This window comes from Microtus oregoni, unplaced genomic scaffold (genome assembly GCF_018167655.1).
Source record: "Microtus oregoni isolate MIOR12 unplaced genomic scaffold, Mior012 000044F_ref0000062, whole genome shotgun sequence".
In the NCBI taxonomy this organism is placed as follows: Eukaryota; Metazoa; Chordata; class Mammalia; order Rodentia; family Cricetidae; genus Microtus; species Microtus oregoni.
The window spans coordinates 6,889,658-6,912,324 of NW_024543218.1; the positions used below are offsets into that span (position 1 = coordinate 6,889,658).

The 22,667-nt window shown below is 40.1% G+C and overlaps 1 pseudogene; it reads right to left on the bottom strand.

Annotated features, from left to right (window-relative positions):
* Positions 1–427: 427 nt before the first annotated feature.
* Positions 428–22,667, bottom strand: part of LOC121434696 — a 68,234-nt pseudogene continuing 45,994 nt past the window's right edge.

Consider the following 22,667-nt stretch of genomic DNA (forward strand, 5'->3'; position numbering starts at 1 on the left):
CATCTATTCGCTCCTTTGTCTATTGAAAGAGAGAGAGTCAGTTTCAGTCGTGAATTGAATTAAATGCTTGACACAGCATTATGAGCATCAGGGCCAATTATTTTCTATGTTCCTCCACATTTCTAGCTTGTCTGTACCATTGCAACGGCACAAGAACAAGAACATCCCTCTGGGGTCCAAAGTACCCTATGATCTCTTTCTTCCCAGCCCCAATCAGCATTACTCTCTCATCCCCTGTCTTGTATCTCGTTCCTCCCATGAAAACACTTAGAATCCCATTTCCCTTTTACTAGTCTCCTTTCAAAGAACCTTTTTATGAAGGTTTCCAAGGTACTTTACTTTCTTTAATATGTTTTAACGAGTATATGACTCTGCCTTGGCATCACTTATAAGGTGGTTTTGAAACAATTTCCTGATTATTGCATGACTACTCATCTCTCCATTCATTTGGGGTGACTCGGCCAACAAGTGACAGGTTCTATTCTATTCGGATTTCTGTTGTTGTATATGTCCATGTAAAAGCACAGACAAGACCTCTCTCTACCTGTTAATACAGGATTTCCATAGTTTTCATGGAAATTAGGTGTCTTTTTGGCAGTTCTGCCCTTGCCATCACTTGCTGAATACTTCAGACTTGAAGGTGGCTTAGTGTGTTTCTGGTCAAGGGCAATATCACAGAGAAGATGTAACTGTGTTGACCAAAGATGCTGCTTTGGTGCAAATTTGCCTTGTTACCCTTGCCAAGATCCCGAAAAATCAAAGTCTCAAAAGAACCTTTTACTTGGTAACAATTTGATAATTTGAATTTTCCAGAGAATAGTTGTTTCTTGTCACATTGCCCGTGTACTGATTTGTATCAGTTGAACTTTTTGGACTACAATATTTCTTGGAAATTAAAATGACTAATGTTTCTCTCAACCATGACATTGCTTAAAATATCAGAGACACCCAGAAATAGCACCTTTTAAGGTTGGGTAGAAAACAAAAATGTGTCTCTGAACAAGAGGCGTGTTGGTGAGGTGACCAGAGTCTGGGAGAATGCGCTAAGTGGCAACGCCTGAAGGGTTTCCATGGAGGACTGCGAGCAAGAGCAGCAGATCCTGGACTCTACTGGCCTGAATTCAATGTGGGAAGATGTGCTCATTTGTTCCTTATAACGCTATGCTATCCAAAAGAAGAAAGAAAGGAAGGAAGAAGAAAAGAAAATAAATCCAATGATTAATTGGTGCTGCCTCGTTTCATCTAAGTTTAGGATTCCTGAAGCCAGAAAGAGGAGATGACTGTCTCTTCCATTTCTTGCTGGTGTGCGCCTTCTTATGTGTGTCTTCTTCATTTCTGGTACCTTGTCACTGAGAAGAGGGACTGGATCTCCTGTGTGTTGTTTGGACAGATGTGGAGGATGGGGAGAGGGGAGGCCGAGTTGTCATCCTCTGACCTACAGTGCAGCATCCTCAGAAGTCATTAGCAATTACTAAGTTATTTAAACCTAGCCAGACTTCAACTTTCCTAAGACGTTAAGAATTTTTGATAGTTGTTTTGCTTGTTGTCAATGATGTGAACTAATTTCTGTGCTAGGTTAACATCGCCAGCTCATCGAGAGCTGGAACACTCTCCTGGGACTGCAATATTTACCTGGGGTTCAAATTGTTAGTAACTGACGCTGGCTCTCACTTAAAAGTCACAGAAATTTCTACTCGGTTCTTTGTTTTCCTCTTTCCCTCCAACTGATTTCTAATTGGCATAATTCTGCAATAGTTCTTTTCCGATTTCATACTTGAGGTGAAAATATGTTAGAGAATTATTTGGACAATATGCAGTTTTTCTCATTACTAAATTTCATTCTGTGTTCAGAATGACTAGTTGAGGTTAGACTAATTGGAAGACCACAGCAGTGCATTTAAGGAACATCAGTCTCTTAGTTTCTCTAGGCCAGCAGTTCTCAGGAGGCACCTATGACCATCGGAAAACACAAATATTCACATTATAGTGGTTCTCAGGGGTCACCTACGACCACTAGAAAATACAGATATTTACATTATAGCGGTTCCCAGGGGTCACCTATGACCACCAGGAAATACAGATATTTATATTACAGTTCACAACAGTAGCAAAACAAAAGTTATGAAGTAGCAACAAAGTTGATTTTATAACTGGGTGTCAGCACAACAGGAGGAACTGTGTGAAAGGGTCACAGCACCGGGAAGGTTTGGAGGCACTGCTCTAAGCCTTTCCTTCACTATCCTGACCCTGGTTTTCAGAAATAAGATGGAGAGAAGAATAACAGCCAACTTAGATAAGTAAAGTAATTGAATGAAGGGAAGAAACCCAGCTCTGGCTTTGGTTGGAATAAAGTAATGAACTCTCATTTGTACTATGCAATGTGTAGTCTAAATTTTTTGAATAATTTTATTATTTTTGGGGATTATAGCATAATGATATCATTTCACCCACCCCTTTTCTCCCTCCAGAACATCTTATATATTTCCTTTTGCTATCTTTCAAATACATGGCCTTTTCTTCTTTAACTGTTGATCACACACGCACGCACACACATACACACCACTCCGCTCAGTTCATATAATGTTGCTTGCATGTATGTATGTTTTCAAGGCTCACCCTTTGGGATAGAATCTCCCTCTGGTGTGCTCTTCCCTAGGAAGATGGTTTCTCCCACTCAGAATTCCTTAGTTGCCTGTAGTTCTTTGTGTAGGGTTGAGGCTGCCTGTGCTCTCCCCTTGTATGTTAGCATGTCTATTGGTGTCGTCCTGTTTAGTCAGCCGTGCCGGTGAGTCTTTCTTGTTCTATGCTTTATTTGATCTAAAATATTGACATTTAATTTAGCTGAGAGAGAGAGAGAGAGAGGGAGAGAGAGAGACAGAGAGATGGAGAGAGGTTGAGAGAGGGGCAAGGTTCTGCTGTCCAGGCTGGTCTTGAGAGCTTCTGAAGGCTGGGGTCACTGGCACAGGCCACTACACCTATCTACTCATAGTCTTTAACTGCTCTTTCTACTGCTCTCTTATGGGTCCCATACATCTTATACCACTTGCTGAAGTTTATTTAAAGGGTGCAGAGTTATAGTCATTGGATGCTGAATCAAAAACAGATCAATGGTTTCACTCAGTTTTTGTGCCGGAATGCACCATTTTGGAGTTTATAGATGTTGCAACACTCATTAGGGATGCTATTCATTGTTACCAAGTCAAAGAACTGCATGTGAGGACTATTGGAATGCTGGGTTATCGATGAAATGAGGCTTTTATTTGAAGCCTTAGCACAAAGGGGGGTGGAACAGTGCTGGTGGATGACCCTGGCATGGAGGTCATGCTCCTCCTCTGTGGTTTCTCACCTAGTCCTCAGACCACAAGCACTCCACGTTGTGCTTATGAGAGAGTAGGTATCCAAGAAATGCTTAGGACACGCATGAGGGATGGAGGAAGATCTGCTTATCATAACAAAGAAAGCCTGTCTCTGTTTACACTGTTTTTCATGATGGAGAATGATAGATACCCTATTTAGATAATAATTCTTCCTTGGAAGGATGAAAATGCTGATAGGTGGTTATGGTCTAGTATGTGGGCTATAAAGAGTTAACTGCTTAGGAAGGAAAGTTTTTTTAAAAGTTGTTAAAAGTAGCTGGTAGTATGGTCCAATAATTGTTGATTATAAAGGCCTCCAGCTTTTAATTCCTGCCTGTGGTTCTAATTAGTTTTAATGAATGTAAATCATGTGGTCCTCTGCTGACCTGCTCCAGTTCATTACTCTCCTGGTTGTCTGAAGCTAGTTGGTTTAGGATTAACTGTCATACTCAGAAAGAAGAGCTCCTGTCACTCATGCAGCTGCAGATATGGGCTGTTTTCTTCTGGGAATGAAATTGAAGGTGCACAAGATACGCAGCTTCAGTGAGCAGCTGTGTGTTCATGGGTGACAGGAGTGGAGACTCACAGACACCGGGAAGACACAGGCTGCAGATACAAAGGGAACGCCAGAAATTCCTTCAATCACATTTGCCTTATTAATGTGATATGTCCACATGTACTTACGGATTCTTATTGTGATTGAAATTGACATTATTTCAAAAAGGAGGGCAAAGTTTAGGGCTTAAATTCGTTGTAACATATTGCCCCATGGATTAGTAGCTAGATTAACAATAGTAAGCATGTTCTTTTCTCTGTGGAATGAACCTTAGATCCAACCAAAAAGCAGTTGGATACGGTCTTAATGATCATAATTTGCTGTAAAGCTATTTTAATTTTTACATAGTAATAATTATTAATAATTTTATATGATCAATTGTATGTATTAAAGTTAGGAAACAGAATGATATATTTTAATACATAGTCTTTATTGTGATAAAACACATACAGATTTTTTTCTTTACATAAATAAAATCTACAATTGTTCTCTTAGCAAAAGAAGTCATTGGATAACACCAATATATCTTTTTAACAAGGAAACTTAACATTGACATAATAATTTAATCTGTAAATTGTGGTCTTATTTTGTCAGTTGTCACTATAGTGTCTAGTCTGTGCTCATTTTGCTAAGCTGGTTTTAACTTGGTTTTGTATTCTGGATGTTTACCTGACCATGTTGTTGATGTTTACATGATTGAAATACTGGGATGTTTTTGCATACAATCGAGTCTTTTTTTAGGTCTTTTTAAGGTCTTGGAAACTTGATGGCCACTAAAACCATGCCAAGCCAGTAGCCAGTAACTTTCAGGTTCTTGTTTTGAGAATTCGAACAATGAAATTCATGGGCCACCGAGGATGTGTTTTAGAGATAAGTTTATCATATATTCGTTTAAGGCAGTTCAGCTGTGTTGAGTAAGAGCAAGAGAGTAAGAGGGCAAGAGCTAGATGAGGAGGGACCCTGTAAGCAGGAAACATTCAGAAAATAGCTTGGCAGAGAGCCGCTAATCAGGGGCTAATGGAGGATTTTCTGGAAGAGACTTGGGTGAGGTGGGGACAGCAACTGGCCCACTCATGTGTCCAGGTGCCTTCTCTTAGCACTGCTAACATAAGTGCATATAGCCTTTAGACAGAAGAGCTCGATTAGGTTGTAACAAAGAACAGGAAAGAGAACTCTCCTGGTCTTCCTGCCCTCCAGCATGAGGAACTGCTGCTTTGGGTTCCTGGCGTACATTCTCAGTTTCTATTTCTTAGTCTTGTCATTGTAGGGTAACTCCAATTAAACTCTTTGAACACACACACACACCCACACACACCACTACACAGGCTTTATACATGTGCTTTCCATAGATATTTTTAAACACTTTTAGTACTAGTTATCCCTTACCCAAATGCCCATACCTTTCCACACAGAAACCTCTCTTCCCATTATTCTACTTTTCCCTTCAATATCACTTTGTTCTTTTGTCTTTCTCCCTTAAGATCTTTCTTTTCCCTCCCCACCAGTGGTCTCTTTCTAGTTTCCTTGATTCTACAGGTGCTTCAAGTTAAACACAGAAATCTAAAGGTTCAATGATAATATCCATGTAGGTATGTATGCATGAGAACATGTGATACTTATCTTTCTAGATCTGGGTTATATCCCTTAGTAGGATGTTTTCCAGCTTTATCTATTTTTCTTCAAAGTTACACTTTTGTTTTTCTTTAAAGCTGAATAAATTTCAGTGCATATAGGTATATTGTCATTATCCATTCATCAGCTCATGGATTTCTAGGCTATTTCCAGCATGCAAATCTAACCAAGAACTCATAGTTGGGAAGCTATGAGTTAATCTACTACTATTTCCCTGCAGAACTGACATAGTTTCAAACTGCCTTTTAAATTAATATCTCTATGTCCATAGACTAGTGCAATGCTCAGTCTTCATCAGGGAAGTTTCTTTGTCCAGAGCGAGGTGATTACTATAGACTTTCACAATTGACCAAAGTGCAGTGAAGAAGTCTCAGTGGAGTGCTCAATTAGGTTTTTATATACTCATCCACCACAACAAAAACCAAGAAAAATCAGTAACAGAGATAAACTAGAAAAACAATTAAATTTATGTTATGACTCATGTTTCCATTATTGCATTCCCTCCTTCATTATCACTTAATATTTACTTTTCTTTTTATAAGCACATTTGTACACATACACACATGTGTATACACACACACATTATAGGATAGGATAGGAGCCACATATGAAGGAGGACATGCCATTTTTTTCCTTTGTTCTTTTCACATTTGGCAACTTTACACAAATTAGTTACCTGGGAAGAGACAACCTGAATTGAGGAATTGCTTTCATAATGTTGGCTTATAGGCAACTTCTTGATAGTGATTATGTGGAAGGGTCCAGTTCACTATGGGTGGTCCTGTGTTGTGTAACAAGACAGGCTGAGAAAGCCATGTAGAACAAGCCAGTAAGCAGCATTCCTCTATGATCTCTGCCTCCAGGTTTCAGCCTTGAGTTCCTTCCTTGGCTTCTAGTGATGGTAGACTATGGCAATTTATAAACCAAATAAAACCTTTTCTCTTCAAGTTGGCTTTGGTTAGAATTTTATTACAGCAACAGAAAAGGAACTAGGATGGAAGTTCACACCAGAGAGTGGGATTGTTGTGATAGACCTGACCATGTTGGTTTTGGGGGAGGCTTGTGGAAGTATTTTTGATTTTTGTACTAGAAACAGCCATTGAATGCTCAGAGCTTAATGCACTGTTGACTGGTCTTTGAACATAGGAATGTTGAGAGATGTTCAGATCAGGAGACTTGGTCTGTGAAGTTACAAAGGGGATCAAACACTACACCCTGGTCATTCACATGAAACTTGCTTTACTCAGACAAATGGGGGTAGTAGCTAAAGCTGAAGAATTGTGGCTAAATATCAGCGAATAGTAAGAGATTATAAAATCTTCCTGGAAGTATTTCTTCAGAATCAGCACACAGAAGCTATGGTTGAAGGCTAGTACTGTATCTCAAGTTGGGATCTGAACTGGGTAATGTATAAGATTCTTTTATATGTTACTGGTTTTGGAGACATGAAGTTTATAAGATTAAAGGGATCATGGAGAGAAACTGAGGCTTGGTGTCATGAAGCTGCATCACAGTCCCTGAAGAGGGACTTGAGAGGCCATTGGTGGAAGGGTAGCCTCTGTTCAGCTGGACAGCATATTAGTTATGTCAGGACTGTGATGGCCATCAAGGACATTGGCAGATGTGGAATGAAGTTGGACTGAGCTTATGGGTCAAGCTGTGAGTGCCGAATAGGAAGCCAGAGAACCGGGACTACCCAAGCTCTTTGTAACCCAGAGGATCATGAGTGAGTTCCAGATGTCAGACACTGAACTCTTTCTACTGTTGAAGTTTGTTTTTGTTTTGACCTGGTATGCCCTGGTTCTTCCCTCTCAGAACAGGAAAGTACATACATTGGTTTTATTTTAATTTAATTTTTTTAAATATATGAGCCTAGAGTTAAGAGACTTCGGATTTTTAAAGGAACTTTTTGTAATGGTCTGCCCTCTTCCTTTAAGAGACAAGTCCTGTCCACTTCACCCCTTCCTCTGGGGTAAGCGGATCTTCTGCCTGAGTAGTCTCTCTCTCTCTCTCTCTCTCTCTCTCTCTCTCTCTCTCTGTCTCTCTCCCTTCCTCTCTCTCCTTTTCCCTTCCCTTCCTTTCCCTTCCCTTCCTTTCCCTTCCCTTCCCTTCCCTTCCCTTCCCTTCCCTTCCCTTCCCTTCCCTTCCCTTCCCTTCCATAACCCACTAAATAAATTATACCCACAGTCTCTGCATGGTGTGTCCATCTGTCTCTCACCCGTCGAGGGCTGCTGTGGCTCTGCTGAGGATCTCAGGTCACCCCACCCACAGTGGCCTGCTGTGTGCCGAGGCTCCCCACCTGGGACCCACTGTCTTTTGTGGTCTGCTGCTGGCCCTCAGGAAACTGTGCTGCTTTATCTAAAGCATTACACTTTTGACTTTTAAAGTATTGAAAATTTTAAAGAAGGGAAGATTTTTCAAGTTTGCGTTTTATACTGTGGAATTAGCATGAGATGCTGGAACTAAACAAGAAAGGGAAACGTCACGCTGTAGCTGTCATGTACTTAGGCGTCAAGTTGACTAGGGGTCTCTGTTCTGGTTGGTGTTTGTGACATGCACTGGAGTAATTTGGGAAGGGGAACCTCAGTTGAAGAATTTCTTCCATCAAATTGACCTCTGAGCAAATTTCTGGGGGCATTTTCTTAATGTATAATATGAGAAGGCCCATCGTAGACAGGGCCACCTTTGGGCAGGTGACTCAGGGTTGTATAAGAAAGCAAGTGAAGCAAGTCCTGGCGAACAAGAAAGTAAAGCAGAGATGCTCCAGGGTCTCTATTTCAATTCCTTCCTCCAGGCTCTTGCTTAGAGTTCCTGCCTTGGCTTCCCTCCTTAGTGGACCACAGCCTGTAAGTCAAATAAACTCTTTTCCCTTAAGTGGCCTTTGGGCAACATTTTATTACAACAATAAACAAGCAAACTGAAACAAACCACCAGCCCCTTCAGTTCTTTAAGGGCGCGGCTCCTGGTAAATTGACCATGCTTCAGAGGGTGGCCTCACCCCAGGGATTTACCTACATCCCAAATTGTACTGGGTGGGAGTGCATAAAGGGACCAATCTTGTGGAACCATAGCTTCAGGATTTCCATGGCTGGAGCAATAGCAGGATGTAGGAGAGAGGTTCCGGTGATGCTCCAGTATTGCTGGTGTACCAGAAGCCAGGAGCTCTGAACCAGACTAATGATTCATTGCAATGAGCATTTGCAAGTAAAGTTGTTTGGACTAAAGGGTAGACTGTGTGACACATCCCAGCTCCCGTGACCACTACAACAAATGAATACGTGATGGAGAGGTGGGAGAAATGGAGAAGTAAAATGTTTTTTCTTTTTCTAAGTTATTTATTGGAGGGGACAGGCTTCAAGGGTAGAGAGGGCAGGAATGGAAGGAATGAAAAATGAGTGGGATTGGGGTGTATGATGTGAAATCAATAAAAAATTATATTAATAGAAAAGAAGACAGGAATTTGGGAGTGAGGTAAGGGCTGAGTCTAGGAGGAGTTAAGGGAAGAAAAGGGAGTATGAATGTGATGAAAATAGATTGCATGACACTCTCAAAGAAGTAATAAAATATTATATTAAAACATTCAGCTCTTCTAGGGGGTTGGGGTTTTGGCCTTCAGATTGAAAGAGCATTACTGAGTCTCAGGCAGTCGAGTTGCTGACAGACCCCACTGAACTTGGGGCTTCCTGCCTTCAGTTCATTCTGTCCAGGGAGTGATTTATTGTTGGCTCCTTTCTGTTGGAGAAAACTGACTATCCTTTGTCCTTTGTGGTTTGTCTTTCTAGACCAGGGTTCAGTCCAGGATTATGTGTTCAATTTAGCTTTCATATGTCTGTAGTCTTCTTTTAGCTGAAACAGCTCCTTAGCTTATCTTTTTCTTCCACACCATTGACATCTTTGAAAACCTATGAAAGTTGGTTTTAAGAAGGTGTGTCTGGGTATTTTTCTATGATAATACTCAAGTTTTACGTCTTTGGTGAAATATTACATAAAATCACATTGTTTTCTACATGTGCCCATGTACCTTATTGATAACACTTTTAATAGTTAAAATTTTCATGCAATACATTTTGATCATATTATTTCCCCTTCCCTCAAGCCCTCCCAGCTTCTCTCTGCCCCTTATGCATCCAAAAACATAAAACAAAAGCCCAACAGAACAAAACATAAAAAGGCAAAACACTAAACCCCAAGCACCATTGCCTCAACAAAGCACATAAAAATATGGAGTCCATTTTGTGTTTATCAGACCACGAGGCCTGCTCTGGACCATCTACAGTAGACCTTTGATGATGGTAATTAACCAGACCAACTTAAAATAATACTCAGCTTTAATAAACAGAAGAAAGAAAACTTACAAACCAGGGTTCCAGCTATCCAGGAGTGCAGAGGGCAAAGAGGAAGAAGCAAGCATACCTGGATGTTTTTATTTGTTTTGTGTGGCCACAGGGGGACACACCCTAAACGGAATGTGGTTGGCTGAAGTTCCGCATCACTTTGAGCCTACTCTTCCACAGAGATCCCTCACCTTGAGGGCAGCACTTTGATATAGACATCCATGTTGAAAGGAACTCCTTGTTCGTCCCTGGCCTCCCAGAACCAAAATAATCACACAGAAACTGTATTACTTAAATCACTGCTTGGCCCATTAGCTCTATCTTCTTATTGGCTAACTCTTACATCTTAAATTAATCCATCTCCATTAATCTGTGCATCACCATATGAGGTCATGGCCTACCAGCAAAGTTTCAGCACGTTTGTCTCAAACAGTAGTTCCATGGCTTCTTCTAACTCTGCCATCCTTCTCCCAGCATTCAATTTAGTTTTCCCTGCCTAGATCTGTTCCCGGAGAGCTCTGCTCTAGGCCCAAAGCAGTTCCTTTACTAACCAATGGTATTCACAGCATACAGAGGGGAATCCCACATCACCTCTAACTGAGGATTGATGCTCCATGTTCTCTTGTGGATCTCTGTATCAATTTCCATCTACTGCAGGAAGAAGTTTCTCTGATAAAGGTGGAGTGGTGCAGGGAAGTGTGGGCATAGCAGTACTGATGATATGTTTTTGATGGCTTGTTTATGCTGGGAGCAGCCCTGTTCTGTTAGGCCTAGTGTTTTGCTTTGAGAAGTAATAGTGCTTTGTGGGAAGATGCAAAGACATGATGATGCTATATAAGTCATTTTCCCTTTTAAACCTTTTGTCACTAGATCTGGCATCCATTGATCATTCTTGCTTGAATAAATTTCACAAGGATGACTGTAAAAAATAGATTTAAAACATCATTTTCTGTGGTTATTAGGTGATATTTTTGCTTTAAGAAATCACTCTTTTCCATTTAATTTGTTAAAAGGACACAAGAATTCATATTTAAGTAAATATGAAAGTGAAAAAGGCCATATATGACCTTCTTTATTTATTGTGATGATAAAAGCAGTCTAGATTTAATGAGTAATAGTCCTTTCAAGACAGCTGCTGGACTGGTTAGTCCTCTGTAACTTTTGGAATACTTCTCTTTCTTTTTTTTTTTCTGATACAAGAAGCTGTATCCGATTAGTTTGGTATTTCTGATGCTGCAGTCTTGGGATGCAGCAATATTACCAGAGAGTCCTATTTCTGTTAGTAGCAACTGTATTTAAAACAAAGGTCTGTGTGGTGTAAAACAAAATCTTTTTAAAACAAAATCAGTGGTTGGAATGAGCAAGCAGTAAACAATAATGGAGCAGCCATCTGACAGCTAGACACTATACTCTATACTAAAATGAAGTTTGCTCACCAGTTGCTGAAACTGAGGGAATGGGGGTACATTTAATAAAGAAAATCAATAAAATTTTATAGTTGAGTTTTAGTTTAGAAAAGACTCATTGAAGTCAAGAAAAGGAAGATGTACAGTCTGTGATTTTCTTTCCAGTGAGTGGTGCTACATTTGTTGCAAGAAACATCCTGGTGCTCCATCTTGTACAAATGAATGAGATCATTTATGCCTTACTATGTCACCAAGTGACCAAGTAATGACAGTAACAAAGTAGATGACATATATTACAGATAGTTAAAAATGTAATATTGATACAATTGAAGAATTTAATAAATGGCATTTGTTCAGCTTGGAGACACTGGCAGCGCAAAGATCAGACCTGTGACAGTTGCTGAATCCCAAGAAGTAAAACAGCATTGCACCATGAAAGTGGGAAGAAATCAGGGAGTGTTGCTACTGACCGATACAATATGCAAATGAAAAACTCTGTCTAGAAAAACTAAGAAATAGTTAAGGACTGGAGATACAGACCAGTGGTAGACTTCTTACCTAGTATGCAACTCTGTATTCAATTCTCAGCAGAGAGAAAGTCAGTTAAAATGTATAAAACTCCATAAGTAACAAGTTACTCAATTAAACCCCAAAACAATGAATTGTAAGAACAAGTATGTAAGTTGCCTGTAAGCTATCAGGAATGAATTTAGTCATGGTCTTTGACAATTATCTTTTCTTTAAGGCAGAGAAAACTTAATTATGAAACTTACTACTTCAAATAAAGATAATGATATTAATAATGCAATAATCATATTAATAAAAGTTACTAAAGCATATTGCCTGTGATTATGGAGTGTAGGATGGAGGTCGGTATTATGGGCAGAAGGTTGGATAATGATGTCAGTTAGAAAGGCTCAGACTGCATCCTGAGAAAGGTATTTTGAATTCTGATGCTGAACAGGAAGTAAAAAGGGTGAAAATACTTCGATACTCTCAGAATCTGAAGAGGACCCATGCTGATTTAAGGAGAGAGAACAAAGACCCTACATATTGTGGTTAGCTGGGGAAAAAAAGAAACTCACAGTTTCACTCAGCTGTTTCCTCTTAGCAAGCAAAGAGGAGAAAGCCGGGGTTCTACAGAACATGTTGAGGAAGGCAAAGCAGAAATCAATAGATAATACTTCCTACATAATGATTTTACTGTAAGTGGAAAATTGACAGTGAAATATTTCATACAATTTGCTAGGAACTCAGAATAGGACCTGTATGGCTGTGCAAAAATTTTCGCCAGACCAGAGAACTATGAAGAGAGCACATAACACTCCTGTGATGTTGAGTGAGGGGACCCACCTGCTCCTCAATGACTAGAAGTTGGAAATGGCTCTAAGCACTTCCTCTTTTCTGTTTGCAGTTATAGACAGGGGCCGACGTTTTAAGTCTTCATATACAGGTTGATTGGAGCCATATGCAGGATTATTTTATGGGTTTTTCCTGTAAACTACAACTCACCCATGGGACGTTTCTTGGGGCAGGTGAATTCCTGCTGAACAGTAACTTTATTCAGATGCCATTACAGCAGTTCTAGGACATGCAAGCCCAGAGGCATGCTTTTTGTCATGACAAGGATCATCTGGCCTTGATATGTCTTCATGTTCTGTGTATAATGCAGATCAGAGCACACACCTGTTGAATAGTATGTGCTGAATGCCTTGTGGGTGACAAAGAAGTCTCCCATTGTTCACTTCCATGAGCATATTGGTATTGCTATGTTTATATGTTGAAACCCCAGTCTTCATTGTGATAATCACTGGAGACAGAGCCTTGGGAAGGCAATTACTGGGTGTGAGAGCAGGATTCAGGTTGAGCTCAGAAGCTTTACAAGACAGGAAGAGAAACTGTGACTCTGAAAAGGGGGCCATCTGTAAGCCGAGGAGAGAGGCCCACCAGGAATTTACTGGGCAGTATTTGAAATTTGGACGTTCCAGTCTCCAGGACCATGGGAAACAAGAGTTTGTGCTTTAAACACTCCCAGTCTATTGTGCTTTGTTGTAGTCTACCAGACTAACACAATCCTATAAACGCCTTAACTGCTTTATTGGGTTATTGTAAGCTATATCAGCAAAATGGGTTAGATATCCTTGAAATCCTTGTTCGGGGTGAATTCTTGCTCTATCAGTAAAATCATATGGGATATCAGTTCATAATCAGAAAGCGATTGTGTGACCATTGACTTTGAACAAGACACATCAGAGGAATTAAATATTAAACAAATGATTGGATGAGTGTGTTGGGAAATCCAAGGGATATTTATCTCTCATTTGTAGTTTTGAATTCAGTTGGTCAGTCTGACTTTTCTTTCTCAATGTGATCTTCTCCTAGTGTCTCTCCCTGTCTCTAAAGTGCTCTTTTCTGGGTTTCTCAGTTGGCTCAGCATGTAATTTTATCTGAACACACCCAAGTTTTTCTGTCTTTGTACTTTTCTCATTCATTTTCTTCTTTTCTACTCACGAAACCAACTGCTTTTAAGAAGCAGATTCAGTTATGCCTCTATTTCAGAATCTCTGTAAGTGAACTTAATCATGTCCAAAATGTTTATATTTAACTTTTCAGGCAAAGGACTTGGTATGGGAAACCTGTTGGGAAATCAGTGAACCAAGTAGATTACAAATGCAAGCCTCACTGTAGATAAAATTCCAATGCACAAACAAGGATGTGGGCACAATAAATATGGCACATTTACAGAGAGATCACAGATGTGCACACATGTATACATGCATACATATATGCACACATATATGTATATGGTTAAGGTTCAACTAGAAAAGAAATGATAAGCACGAAGTTCAGCGTTATTTTCTTCTAGAGGGTAAAAATGCAGAAGTGATGCTGTAATTAAGCCAGGTGAGAATTCTTAGGGACTCATTCTGTAATGTCTTAATCCTTATGAGTGCCTGATATATTATTTATTTTTTTTAAAAAAAGTTTTATTTATTTATTATGTATACAGCATTCTGTCTGGATATTTTGCCCACAGGCCAGAAGAGGGAGCCAGATCTCATTATAGATGGTTGTGAGCCATTATGTGGTTGCTGGGAATTGACTCAAGACCTCTGGAAGAGCAGCCTGTACTCTTAACCGCTGAGTCATCTCTCCAGCCCCTGATATATTATTTAACGGTGGCAAATGTATGAAATGAATCATGAATAAAAACATTTTTTTGCTGCTTATCAGCTTATAATATTCATTCAAAACTCGATGAGTTACATTTTATCTAAAAATTTTACTGCTTGACTTACAGAAGTACTTGAATAGACTGACTCAAAGTTCTTTGACTGCCAGGGAGAAGGTCACTTTAAAAGGTCCCTATGGGGATGAGGGACACAGACTGTCATGTGCTAGCTATATCGTCTGTAGAAATGTCCTCTTTTCCTGTCTGCCACATGGACGAAATGACTCTTACTTTAGTCAGACTGTATTACTGTAACTAAATTTCTTAGAAAATGCACTGTGAGTGCTAAGAACAAGTAAATGTTCCCTCTTATTTGTTGCAGGAACTTTAAGGGTTCTCCCTTAGCTTAGAATCAGGAGATATAATTGGGGTTACAGAGTTAAGGCTGGGAACTAACCAAACTTGCATGAGGAAATGCATAAAATTATGGCTAACTTACGTTTTTAAAAACAATTTCTTTTTTTTTTTGCAATTTACCAATAACTTGTTTATTCAAGAGCAACTGAAGCTGTAATTGCTCATTTAAAATGTTATATGCAGAATCTAAGAAGAAGAAAGTAGTTTTTGAAAGTATGCACAATGTGGAGCTAGGTAAAATACTTTGAACAAACTTAAAACTAATGTATTCTGAGATTGAATCATGAACTGGCTTCATTGGTGTTGCATGTTTCATTGGTGATAAAGTGTGTGGTCACAGAATTGTCTCGAGTTCTCTCTGAAAAGCATACATGTTTTTCTCTCAGTTTTACTTTAAAAACAATTTCTTTTGAACAGGGTCTCACTATGTAGCTCTGACTGGCCTGGAACTCACCATGTAGACCAGGCTGGCCTCAAACCCAGAGGTCTACCTGCCTCTGCTTTCCTAAGTGCTGGAACTATAGGTATGTGTCACCGTGACTGCATGGCTAACTTATTAGGACTTAAAGAGTAACATCTTTTTCTAGAGACAGGTACCTGTAACCCTCAGCAAGGTGCCCATTTACCTGGTCTTGAGAGAGCTAAAAATTTCAATTTCAATATTGAAAAAATGCTTGAGATTTACAGTGACCTCCAAACTTCTTTCAGTTGTAATTTATTTAATCATTCATCAGCTTTCAATCCATCCATTCACACCTTGCTTCATTTCCACAAGGATACAGAATAGTTCATAAGAAATTCACACAATGAGGAAGCCCCGTGCTTTATAAACTCGAGCCTAAGATATTAATAAACACCATAATACAACCTTTTCATGGATTCAGAAGGGGTGTTTATTGCAGATTTTCTGAAGGGAAGGCTTGAGGAGCCAGTCTGTTTTTATCTACCATTGAGGGAAGCCCATGTGGTCTTTTGGGTACAGAGTGGTCCTTACCCAGGGTTGCTGGGTGCATGGTACCTTAGGGCTTCTTCAGTTTTCTGTTTTCATCCATGTTATCTCTGTTAGTTACAGATTCTCTTAGGAAATCAGAATGCTAGTGGTTAGTTTCTGTAGAAGGAGCGGTGGGCTGCATTCCACATGGCTAGCATTAGACCCGAAATAACAACACACAAACTACATTCTTTTAAACATTGCCTGGCCCATTATCTCTAGCCTCTTACTGGCTAACTCTCACATCTTGATTAACCCATTTCTATTAATGTGTGTAGTGCCACGAGGTGGTGGCTTACCTGGAAAGATTCAGCATGTCTGACCTGATGGCTGGCTCCATGGAGGCTGCCTCACTTCCCTTCTTCCCAGCATTCTGTTCTGTCTACTCCACCCACCTAAAAACTGGCCTATCAAAAGGCCAAGGAAGTTTCTTTATTAACCGATGAAAGTAACACATAGACAGATGACCCTCCTCCATCAAGTTTCAATGTGGCAAACTACAATTACAGTCTTTTTTTTAGAGGAGAATTTGAGTTTGGGGTGTTTCAAGACTGTTTCTCACTGATGAATGTTCTTAGAATTATTCTATTCATAGGTAAGGAGGCCTGAGGCACTTTCTGTTCAGAGGGCAGAGTGGAGTCCTCTATCTGAGCAGATAGGCATTCTCTGTGAGACAGGCTTGCTCCTCCTCATACCACAATTGTTCCCCATCCACCTGAATGCTATCAGTCCTAAAAGATAATGAAGAGAGTGGCAGCTGAGGAGAAAGGGTGGACGATGAACACTTGGCTTCAGAGACTGAAGCTGGGCTCCGACTGTGCTCTGGCTTCTGACGGATGGCAGAGGAAAAAAGGGGATGCCATCATTTCGGTAACTTTGGGGAGGGAACTGATTTTCAACTTGCTGAACGTTATATTTATTCTTTCTTTGTAAATAAGTATAAAAATAGGTTTACTTATGGCATGATTCCTCCTCCAATTTACCTGGTCTCTTTTTGTCCGTACCATTCTGCTTCCTCGTGGTCCCCTTCTAACCTTCATGTCACAAGGGTTCCATGACTTCCACCCTCTTAAGCCCCGTTGCCCCTCTCTCACTGACCCCTTTCTAGCTTCACGAATCGATGCATTTATAGGAAAGTAAATTTTTTATTACTGTGGGAAAATAAATAAATGTCTCTTGTCCCCAAATAATTTTCGATATTTCTTTATGAAAAAGAACTACAATCAATAAATCAAACAAAATTACTTCCATTTTGCTGGTTTAACTCTTTTTGAGTCTAGACAATGCATCTCTTTAATCGAATGATCTAAGAACACAGTCCTCCATTTTTCAACCGCAGTGTGTCTCATCCACCCACCATTTATCCATTTACTCCTCATTTCCCCGAAGAAACTGAGCCCTTGGCAGGGAAGCCACATAACGAGAATGCACTGTGCTTTCTAACTCCAGTCTGGGACATTACCAGACACCACAGTGAAACGGCTTCCCATGCAGCTTTGCTCAATATATTCCTGTTTATTTTAATTAGTGTATATTAATTGTACAAAACAATTGTTTCAGAACAACGGGTGGCCTCTTTTCTGCACATAGTGTGCTTTGAACAAAAGGCTGTGCTAGTTTATTTGTGACTGTGGCAAATGCCTTGGAGAAACATTTAAAGGAGAAAAGTCTGTTTGTCTCATGGCTCTCGAGGTCCCAGCCCTTGTCATTTGACTTGGCTGTTTCTGGGCTTGGGAGGGGAATACTGTGGAGGATGGAGACACTTACCACATTGCAGACAAAAAGCCAAGGAATGGAAGAGATACTGTTTTCCCACAGTCTGCCCTCATGACATAGGTCCTTTAATTAGGCCACACCTCTTTCTTTTCCACCATCTGCCAATATTGACTGTTGTGGGATATTTTGATTGCATTCTGACTAACAATAAAGTTTGCTTTGAATCAGGAGTGGAGTTAGCTGCTACCTGACCAATATTAGCCATAGAGGTTTTGGAGGACTGAGGACAGATAGAGAGACAGAGGAAGTAGTAGGGCAAGGCTTGGAAAGAGTCCCAGCACTTTTGAGGGAGAAGGGTAGGGAGAGGGAGAGGTTACTGGTCACTTCTCAGCCATTTCTCTGATCATTCAGGTTCTTACTTCAGTATCTGACTCATGAGTTTTTATTGATAAGGACTAATTAGATAATAAAGACTAATTAGATAATTAGATAAACACATCAAATGACCCCCTATAATCTATCAAGAGAAGGTCCAACTGTTTCTCTAGAGTCCCTCAGCTAGCCGCCAGGCCTCTAACACAGCCTTTGGGATGCGATTCAGATTGAAGCCATGACAAACCATGACTTATACATCTTTTAGGATCAATGTCATTGTCAATGTATGTGTGATTTTCATGTGCCATAGGTTTAAAATTATGCAGAGAATTTTGGGACCAGTTATCGTGGGCCATGTGCCCATGCCTCGGTACTCTTAGAAAAATCTTAAGGACCAGGAAATCTTTCTCCTTCTGTTGTCCAAATAAGAAGACCTGAGTGGATGGGTTGAAAACCTGCTTGTGTTGTGACCTGGGAGGTGCTAAAAGGGCAGTCAGAAATGTCTTCTCCGACTTTCCGTGGAGTCAGCTGATTCAGTTGTCACTATTAACGTTGCCCTAGGGAAGGCTATCAGAAAAACCCTATCTAAAATAAATGTGTGTATGTTAAATTGGAGAGGGGGAAAGCGCACGAGGCTTCAACTCTACACAAAGAAATACAGGCAGCCAAAGAATGCTGAGAACAGGAGAACTAGTCTTACCCAGAGAGAAGCACACCTCTTGGCAGTCCAATACCAAATAGTCAAATCCAAAACCACACAGACAAGTAACATACAGACTGAGCAGGTTATATGTAGCAATACAGGTAGATGTGTGTAACAATTAATGAAAAACCAGGGATCATCGATTTGAAAGAGAGAAAGGAGTATATGAAAGGGTTGGGAGGGAGGAAAGGAAAGGGAGAGTGATGTAATAAATTATAATGTCAGAAACTAAAAAAAGTAATTAATATTTTCTTTGAGGCAGTAGCACATTAGCCCAGCTTGAGGCTGGCACACGGGTCTGGAGCTGTGAGCTGCAGGAGGTTAAGGGTGTGGCCAGGCCATTGTACACAGGGTTTCCAATAGGCCGAACAGGGTACAGAGGGACTTTAGACTCAATGGCAGATAAAGACACCAGCATGGGAGCTCTTCTACCTCCTTCCTTTGGTAGATGGGAAAGCCTCTCTGCTCATTAAAATTGATTTGCCTGTGTTAAAGTGCTTTGGCAAACAGGCCGAGAGAGAGAGAGAGAGAGAGAGAGAGAGAGAGAGAGGGAGGGAGGGAGGGAGGGAGGGAGGGAGGGAGGGAGGGAGGGAGGGAGAGAGAGAGAGAGAGAAAGAGAGGTATTTTTTTTTTTTTAAAATTGAAAAGAATCTCACTTTGCAGTTGTTTTTACGCCTTGGTGAAAAAGCAGGGTCTATCGAGTGGCTACATTACGCTGAGTCCACTTGGGCATCACTCCGGTCAATTACGGTTTCATTTCAACAAGGCCTCTGTCGAGTTCACAGAAGTTATCAGCCAGCCAGACATGTATTTTACTGATCCATAGCCTGCGCTATCCTAAGTAGTTTTCATCAGTTTCAGAAAAGATAGGCAAGGGCCCTATGGAGTTCTTACAACAACCTTGAGCTGTCTTTGGAGCTTCGGTCTGCTTAATTGGAAAAGAGAGCCCTGGTTGAGAGCGAGACACACATTCCCCGCTCCTTTAGAAGGGCCATCGCTCTGAAAATTGATACATTGTATCTCTCTGAAAATTGATACATTGTGAGCATAGGCATTAGATAAGCAAACATTTTCTTTCCCAGCTGTATGAGATCCGGCCAATGCCAGGTAAACTGCTCGCATTTTCACTCTCTGTAACTCCAGCTCTTGGGGGGCTGTTAGTGCTGTATTACACTGTGTACAGAAATGTAGTCTATCTCAACACGACTTCCGGGACTTGATATTTGACATAAAATTATGGTCATGTACAGGTCTGAAGCACTGTACAAAAGACGAAACTGCATCATTCCGTGGGATACAGTACATTTTCTCCCCCAAATAAATTGATTTTAGATGAATTCCCTTCATCTATTTGACCTGCTGGGCCTGGCTGCTTCCTGCGAGATGCAGTTATGTAAGAAGGAGGGTTGTTGTTATTTGATGGCAAATTAATTCAGCAATTTCAACAGACATTTGTTGGCTCTCTACTATATGCCAAAAATAAGGCTACATTATAAACGTGCAGAGGGTGGGGATACAGCTTCGGTTTTCAGTCAGTTGGCCGCTGAGTGAGGGCGGACACTTGCTCACAACATGGCGAAGGCCATAGGGGCAATGGTGGAAGGAAATTTGTGGATGGAAAGCTTTCTTTTTTTTAAGCTGTTGCAAACCACAGGGAAGGATTTTTCAAGTAGACAAAGATCAGCATTCTATTAACCTCAGGTTTCCTGCTGAGGATGTTTTGCCTGGATATAATCTGGACGGGGAAGAGATATGAAGTTAGTGCGTCCCACAGATTTGCAAAACATGCATTCATACAATGTTTTATAGAAGGTAGAGCGTGTTTTCATGAATTACTCAGCACTGTTCCTGGACAACTCTGTGAGATAAGAATAAGAGACGTGCCCTAGCTTCCAAACATTTAAAGATTGTTCCCAGCCCAGAGTAAAAGCATGTCAATTCTATTTATTCCGGCTGACGGCGATAGTGGAGATGCTGTGTGTAGCGTCTCTGAGCCTCAGTGGTTTGCTCAGAGTGGGTTGTCAGTCACGTTCTCATGGTTTTCTGTATTTTACAAATGTCACTAACTGCATTACGTGCAAACAAAGGGGGAATGTGATCAATAGTGATAATATGGGGTTCTAGTACATCTCTTCAGACTGCTTTTAATTTAAACGGGTGCTTTAGTGGGTTTTAGCTGCAGGCCCAGCATCCCCTCAGATACCCATGTCTGTGTGAGTTTGTCCGGAGACAAACTCGATCCATGGTGGGCAGTAGCCCATGGACAAACCATTCAGCCTGGAAAGATTCCTAAGTGAAGGGGCTAAATGAGCACCTGATGGTGTATTTAGCTTTCTGGGTATGGGTTACATCATTTAGTATGATATATTCTAGTCCTACCAATTTGCCTAAAAATTTCATTTTCCTTGAAACTATAGCTTTTAATATAGCAGTGTGTCTGTCTATCAGCTAAAGAATTAATCGACCAATTTTGGTAAATCCTGTGACAGCTACTATTTAGCATTGAAAAGAAATAAGTTACTACCACGTACAAGTATAAATCTCAGTATTATGCTGATTCCATTCATGAAATTCTAGAACAGATAAAAGTAATCTATGGTTCTGACAAGCTATTTCATGGTATTGTGACTAATAATAATGATAATGTATTGAACCATAAAGGAAGAATGAAGTTTGAATGTTGTAAAATATAAAGAAATGATGACTGTTTAAGGAGATAGATATGGGTAGGAAAATTAAACACTGCAACATATATATAAATATATGCATTAAAATAGCAAATAGTACTCTGTACATTTGTATAAAATGAGTACTTTGATTTGTCAGTTAAGTATATTTTAATTAAAATATATTAAACTATGTATATGATATCAGAGATCACTACTTGGTGGTGGATAACTAATTGGGGGACTCTTCTCTTGGGAAGAGCATTTTTCTTTCTCTCAGCAGTCCCTAGTTGCCTAGTTCTTTAGGGTTTGAGAGCCCATCAGCTTTCTCCCTTCTATGTCACCATGTCCACTGGGACCATCATTGTTCAGGTCTTGTTTGGTCAGTCATACTGACGAAAGTTCATGGGTGAAGTTCTTGTGCTATTTCCGGGAGGCAGACTTTCATAGCATGTAGGTAACATTATACAGCCTGGACAGGTTTTGAGTGTGTGTGTGTCTAACAATTAAAGAAAAAGACGACATGAATTAGAGAGAGAGAAAGTAGGGTGGATAGGAAGGGTTGGAAGGAGAAAAGGGAATGCAGATAATGATGAAATTATATAATTTCAAAAATAAAAATTATATATTATATATAGTATTTGGATTGACAGAAATCTGGCTGGAAAATAGGAAAGCTCAAAAGAATGTGAATGGAGCTTCAGATGGGACAGAAACGTTAGTCAGGTGGTGGTGGCGCACACCTTTAATCCCAGCACTTTGGAAGCAGAGGCAGAAATCTGTGAGTTCGAGGCCAGCCTGGTCTCCAAGAGCTAGTTCCAGGACAGGCACCAAAGCTACAGAGAAACCCTGTCTTGAAAAACAAAAAAAGGACACGTTGTATCAAGTTTGTGAAGTTGATTACTTTGTTCTTGACATTTATCAAAATTTCTAAAACTTATACATAAAATAAGATGCACCTTATGCTATATGAAAGCTACAACATGATAAAGTTGACGGAAGTAAGGAAACCAAGTGATCTTTCACATCATTTCTCATAGTGTTTTAGCTACATTGCATTATTAAACAGACCAAATATTTCATGTTAGGATAGGCTTATTTCTTTGTTCATTACAGGTTATTACTGAAGAGATATTAAAAAATCAATACAGCACAACAATAGGTTTATATGCTTGTTGGATTACTGATAAAATTTTGATGTAGCACTGCTGTTAAACTTCTAAATAAAGTTTACCACTGGCTGGAGACACCATGGTTGTGGAAACGGAAATACTGACCTCCTCATGCCTCATTCTTCTTTGTGAAATATATAGTACTTTATTATTATCTGTAATTACACTACC